Genomic DNA, 5,761 nt, shown 5'->3' with positions numbered 1-5,761 from the left:
GGCTCTGCGCTGGGGGAGGAGGTTGGAGTGCAGGAGGGGTGGCGCTTACCCCGGGCACTGCAGCTCCCAAAGTGACCGGTACACACAACCCTCTGGCAGCAGGTCCTAGGTGGGTGGGGCCAGGGGGTCTCTGTGTGCCGCTGCCTGCAGGCACTGCCCCCAGAGCTCCCATTGGCTGCAGTTCCTGGCCAATGGGCGCTGCGGAGTTGGTACTCGGGGCAGAGGCAGTGAATGGAGACCCTCCCCACCCCAGGGGATGCTGGGACATGCCGGCCATTTCTGGGAGTGGCACGGAGGGACGGAGGCAGAGTGGGCAGGGAGCCACCTCAGTGCTGCTGGCACATCTCTGCACACTGATGGGGGGAGGGGAGCAGAGGGCCTCCATGTGCTGCCTGGGGTAGGGGCAATGAACAGAGCTGCCTCCCCTCCCGGGTCTATTACAGGAGTGGGTGGGTGGTGTCTTTTGGCCTGCAAGGTGCAGCAGGTCGGACTAGATGATCACATTGTTCCCTTCTGACCTTAAAGGCTTTGAGTCTAAAAGGGAGAGGAAGTAAAGATATTTTTTTAAATAAACCAAACATTGTAATACCAGATAACTCCAACAGCTCATTGTACAGTCCCACCGCTTTCTTCCTCCACTGTGTGTTGAATGACCTGCAGGACATTGATTCTCTCATTTCATTGATAAACTGATACAACGTGACTGAAATAAAACCAATTCCCAGTAGAGAAAATGTCACTTCCCTGCATTGGCTGGGAATCGAACCCAGGTCAACTGCTTGGAAGGCAGCTATGCTCACCACTATACCACCAATGCATCTGGCAAAAGTGCCACTTATGCTTCCCCAATGAGGCTAGAGCAGCATTGAGGCACTTTTCTGCCTGTTAAAATGTACTGGATTCTCATCACTAAAAAAAACCTCCATCTTCACTTGGGTTTGAACCATCAGCCTTTCAATTAGCCAGCAAAGCCTTTCAATTAGCCAGCAAAGTTGTTAATCACAGGGTATGTCTACACTATGGGATTATTCCAATTTTACAGAAATTGTTTTTGAAACAGATTGTATAAAGTCGAGTGCAGCGGCCACACTAAGCACATTAATTAAGTGGTGTGCGTCCATGTACAGGCTAGTGTCAATTTCCAGAGTGTTGCATTGTGGGTAGCTATCCCATAGCTATCCCATAGTTCCATGATCTCCCCGCCCATTGGAATTCGCGTTGAGATCACAATGCCTGATGGGGCAAAAACAGTGTCATGGGTGATTCTGGGTAAATGTTGTCACTCAATCCTCCCTCCGTGAAAGAAACGGCAGACAATCATTTCGTGCCCTTTTCCCTGGATTGCCCGGGCAGACGCCATAGCACGGCAACCATGGAGCCCGTTCAGCCTTTTTCACTGTCACCGTATGTCTACTGGATGGTGCTGACAGGCAGCGGTACTGCAGCGCTACACGGCAGCATCCCCTTGCCTTTTGCAAGTTAGCAAAGATAGTTACTAGCCATCCCATCCCATCTGCTGCTTTGCAAGTTGACAATGACAGTGACCAGTCATAATGTACTGTCTGCTGCTGTCATGGGTGCTCCTGGCCGGCCTCGGTGAGGTCGGCCGGGGACGCATGGACAAAAATGGGAATGACTCCCCCGGTCATTCCCTTCTTTACGTTTTGTCTAAAGGGAGAGTCAGTCCTGTCTAGACTATCAGACAAGCCTACTAAAGAACCAGAGAGGCAAACAGCCACTCCGGGTCAGAGCCCCAGACATCCCGCAGAAATGATGAGCTGCATGCCATTCTAGGGGGTGCCCCTGCAACAACCACACCCATTGCTTCCCTCCTCCCCCACCCCTCCTGGGCTACTGTTGCAGTTATCCCCCCATTTGTGTGATGAAGTAATAAAGAATGCAGGAATTTGAAACAACACTGACTTTATTGCCTCTGCAAGTAGAGCTCAAAGGAGGAGGGGGGGCAGCCTCCAGCTGCTATGATATTCCAGGCAGGACTGAATCTCCATTAGACAAAGCTTAAAGAAGAGAATGACCTGGGAGTCATTCACATTTTTGCCCAGGTGCCCCTGGGCGACCTCACCGAGGTCAGCCAGGAGCACTCACGGGATGACGATGACTGATACCAGTCCTACTGTACCGTCTGCCATCTGGAAGGGAAGGGAAGGGAAGGGGATGCTGCTGTGTAGTGCTGCAGCACAACATGTGCCAGCAGAATCCGGTAGACATACGGTGACATTGAAAAAAAGCGAGAAATTATTTTTTCCCTTTGCTTTCACGGGGGAGGGGGGGCAATGACATATACCCTGAACCACCCGTGACAATGTTTTTGACCCTTCAGGCTTTGGGAACTCAGCCAAGAATTCAAATGGTTTTTGGAGAGTGCGGGAACTGTGGGATAGCTACAGTCATCAGCCGCCCCTCCCTCCATGAGCGTCCATTTCATTCTTTGGCTTTCTGGTACGCTTGTCTCAGCTCCTTAAGTTTCAGCACTGTGTTGAGTCCCTGATGTGGCCTCTCTCCATCATAGCCTGGGAGATTTTTCAAATGTTTTGGCATTTCGTCTTTTGGAATGGAGTTCTGATAGAACAGATTCATCTCCCCATACAAAGATCAGCTTCAGTATCTCCCCTACAGTCAATGCTGGAGCTCTTTTTGGATTCTGGGACTGCATGGTCACCTGTGCTGATCAGCGTTCCACGCTGGGCAAACAGGAAATGAAATTCAAAAGTTCATGGGGCTTTTTCTGTTTACCTGGCCAGTGCATCCGAGTTCAGATTGCTGTCCAGAGCGGTCACAATGGTGCACTGTGGGATAGCACCCGGAGGCCAATACCGTTGAATTGTGGCCACATTAACCCTAATCCGACATGGCAATGCCGATTTCAGCGCTACTCCCCTCTTCGGAGAGGAGTACAGATACCGGTATTAAGAGACCTTTATATCGATATAAAGGGCTTCGTTGTGTGGATGGGTGCAGGGTTAATGCGATTTAACGCTGCTAAATTCGATATAAACTCGTAGTGTTGACCAGGCCAGAGAGGCAGCAGGTTTCCCATATTGTTTCCTGCTCTTGTTTTCTTGACTAGTTTCTCCTCTGCACCAACTTGCTGTTTTTCTTTATGAGCCTGGCTAGCTCAGTGGGCAGAGCATCAAACTTTTAATCTGAGGGTCCAGGGTTCAAGTCCCTGGTCAGGTGATAAACTACTCCCCAAGATCTTACACTGTCTTGCTGGAGTCCTCTTTGATGTTACTTTTTCTCTTCAGGATTTTCCCTTTCCTCAGAAGGGCCTTTTTGTGTGTGGTTTGAAGGGGCAACTTCCTGACAGCCCCTCTGTCCTTGCAGCCTGGAGGAATAAAGGCCTCTGGGCATAGAGCATGTTCCTCCCCTGCACGCACACACACACACACACACACACACACACACACACACACACACACACACACACACACACACACACACACACACACACACACACACAGAATATCCCTAAGGAATTAGAATCACCTGCTGCCTTCCTCTGTCCTGCTGGATCCCCAAATGAAGATGCTCTTCAGCCTAAACCCATGTCGCCTCTTTTCCCAGTGCCCCTCAGACCCAACCCTCAGTCCCTCCTATGCTCACTGCTCCTCACTCCCAACCCAAGCCTGCTCCTCTTCACCCTTCTCCTCTGTCCCAACCCACAGGCCCCTTCTCCTCATGCTGCTCCTCAATCCCAATCCACGGCTCCCTCCTTCCCTCCAGCAGCAGGTGCTTCAGACCCGCTCAGGAAGATTTTATTGCAAGGTTTTGTGTATGAGTCTGCATGTGGATTTTACAGTGTGTTGGAAATAGGTTGGGTTGCTTGCCGAAATGATCACTTGTGGTTGGTGCTGGACTCCCAGTCTCCATGTTATTGGGGGCAGGAGAAATAAAGGGTTGTTATCCTTGTTGTGTGAATCGAGGGCAGCACAACTGTGCTTGGCAGACCCCGATTGAGGGACTCACCCTCAATTCAATAGCACTTGCTAGGCAGGGGACAGGGGTTCCAAAGCTGAGTGGGCTGGGGTCTGGGTCCCAATGCTAAAATTTAGGTGTCAGACCAACTTTAGGACAGGGTGGCTGTAGAGGGATGAGTGAGTCCCTAGACAACATAGTGAGTAGGGTGCCTTCTTATATTCCCCCCTTTTCCACCCAGGATGGCAGGTGAACTGTACAGAGGCACCTCTGGGCTTGCTCTGACTAAGGACAACAGCTGTGAGTGGGGTGCAGAGTGGGGATGGCTCATGTTAAAGGACTTTTGGTTGCTGGACTTACGAACCGTAGGGAGAAGGACACTGCCCAGCTTATCTGGGGGGTGGGTCTTTCCCTTGTGGTTTATGTTTATGTGTTGGGGCTGCTGACATGACTTCTACTAACCTTGGGCTTACATTGCAGTGTAGACATACCCTGAGAGGGCATCTAGACTGTGATAAAATCCCACTGGCCCGGCTGGCCTGGATGATCTGATTTGGGCTCCTGGGGCTCAGGTTGTGGAGCTAAAAACTACAGCGTAGACATCTGGGCTCAGACTGGAGCCCAGGCTCGGAGACCCTCACCCCTCATGGGGTCTTGGAGGCTGGGCTGAAGCCCAAGTGTCTACGCTGAATCAACTGACCCAGGGTTTGAGAATAGTGACTTGGGTGTGTTAATGGCAGTATAGACATAATGCTGGGCTATGTCCACACTGCAATGAAACACCCAGTGCTGTCCCGTGCCAGTGCAGGCTCCCAGGCTAGGGCCATGGGGTGGTAAATTTGCAGCGTAGACCTCTCGGCTCAGGCTCAATACCGGGCTCTGGGAGCCCTCAAGGTTGGGAGGGAGTTTAGCAAGCAAACAAGGTAAAATGGCAGTGGAGTATTAGCCTGGACTCAATGGCATTTCTCCATTGGTCTGTCTGCTTTGGGGCAGAGACAATAACACGTCCTGCTGCATTCGTTATTTCAAAGGGCAGTTTAGGATTTTCATCCTCACACACGGTGCACAAAGCAGGACTCAACCCTCGGTGCAAACTAAACAAGCTGCCCACAGGTTCTGCCAGCCACAATGAGCCATTCAGTGTGAGAGCCCAGACCTGCCCCTGTCCCAGAGGGAGGGGGGTCATCTGTGACAGGCTGGAACACTGACCTATCAGCTCTTAACTCCCAAATTTTCAGTAAGTCTGTTATCAGTGCCTGTGAGTATAATTTAAACAACTATACTGGGCTGGACCAAAGAGCTCTGTGTTTTGTCTTCCCACAGTAGTCAATACGAGGTTGCCCAAGAGTTAGTCAACAAGGCACCACTGGGAATTGAACCCAGGATTTCCTGTTTACAAGACAGGTGCTTTAGCCAGCTAAGCCATGGTGCCTGCCTGTGGCAACAGCACAGTGTCTGCCCACACCTGACTCCCTGCCATCCCCACTGGGGCCTGACAAGCTTTGCTTGTGTTTGGATTCTGCAAAGCAGAGGAGCAGGTGACGTTTTCCTTGCAAGGTAGGTGTGTGTGTGTGTGTGTGTGTGTGTGTGTGTGTGTGTGTGTGTGTGTGTGTGTGTGTGTGTGTGAGAGAGAGAGAGAGAGAGAGAGAATCTTTGGCCAGGTCTGCACTACAAGGTTACTTCAGCATCATTATATTGCTCAGATGCGTGAAAAACACACAACGCTCCCTCGGTCAGCAGCTTGTGGCTGGTGCACACACTGCAATACCACGTCTGGCGACAAAATTGCCCTGTTTTGGTGACAAAATAAAACCACCTCGACGAG

General features: G+C 51.1%; 2 non-coding genes across 2 annotated transcripts; both read right to left on the bottom strand.

Annotated features, from left to right (window-relative positions):
* Window positions 1-745: 745 nt before the first annotated feature.
* On the bottom strand, window positions 746-817 carry TRNAG-UCC. The gene has a single exon. It is a non-coding gene; the product is annotated as a tRNA-Gly (tRNA).
* Window positions 818-5,294: 4,477 nt separating this feature from the next.
* On the bottom strand, window positions 5,295-5,368 carry TRNAT-UGU. Its single transcript has one exon. It is a non-coding gene; the product is annotated as a tRNA-Thr (tRNA).
* Window positions 5,369-5,761: the final 393 nt, after the last annotated feature.

Source organism: Mauremys reevesii, unplaced genomic scaffold (genome assembly GCF_016161935.1).
Source record: "Mauremys reevesii isolate NIE-2019 unplaced genomic scaffold, ASM1616193v1 Contig35, whole genome shotgun sequence".
NCBI lineage: Eukaryota > Metazoa > Chordata > Testudines > Geoemydidae > Mauremys > Mauremys reevesii.
The sequence above is the reverse complement of the archived record's forward strand: the minus strand, read 5'-3'. Positions and strand labels throughout refer to the sequence as shown.